Here is a 612-nt window from a genome sequence, read left to right on the forward strand (position 1 = left end):
AGAAGTGGTGTGTATGTTGTGTGAAAATGAAGGAGTGAAGGAGGGTTTATATAGGAGAGGGGGATGGTAGGGTTCGGCCATGTGAGGGTGGGTTTGGGTGGAAAAGTGGTTTGAATTTGAATGGTGAGGTAGGTGGGGTTTTATGAGGGATGGATGTGAGTGGTGAAGAGAAAGGTGGGATTTGATAGGTGAAGGGTTTTTGGGGAAGAGGTGTTGACGTGATTGGTGAAGAAGAGAGAGAGTGGTAGGGTAGGTGGGGATCCTGTGGGGTCCACAGATCCTGTGGTGTCAAGGAAAAGTCATCCCTGCACCAAATGGCATTCAAAATCACGTTTTGAGCCATTTCTGGCATTAAACGCCGGGCTGGTGCCTATTTCTGGCGTTTAACGCCAGCTTATTGCCCTTTTCTGGCGTTTAACGCCAGTCTGGTGCCCCTTTCTGGCGTTAAACGCCCAGAATGGTGCCAGACCGGGCGTTAAACGCCCAACAGCTAACCTCACTGGCGTTTAAACACCAGTGGGTGCGTCCTCCAGGGTGTGCTATTTTTCTTCCTGTTTGTCATTCTGTTTTTGCTTTTTTCATTGATTTTGTGACTTCTCATGATCATCAACC

The sequence above is a fragment of the Arachis duranensis genome, chromosome 5 (assembly GCF_000817695.3).
Source record: "Arachis duranensis cultivar V14167 chromosome 5, aradu.V14167.gnm2.J7QH, whole genome shotgun sequence".
In the NCBI taxonomy this organism is placed as follows: domain Eukaryota; kingdom Viridiplantae; phylum Streptophyta; class Magnoliopsida; order Fabales; family Fabaceae; genus Arachis; species Arachis duranensis.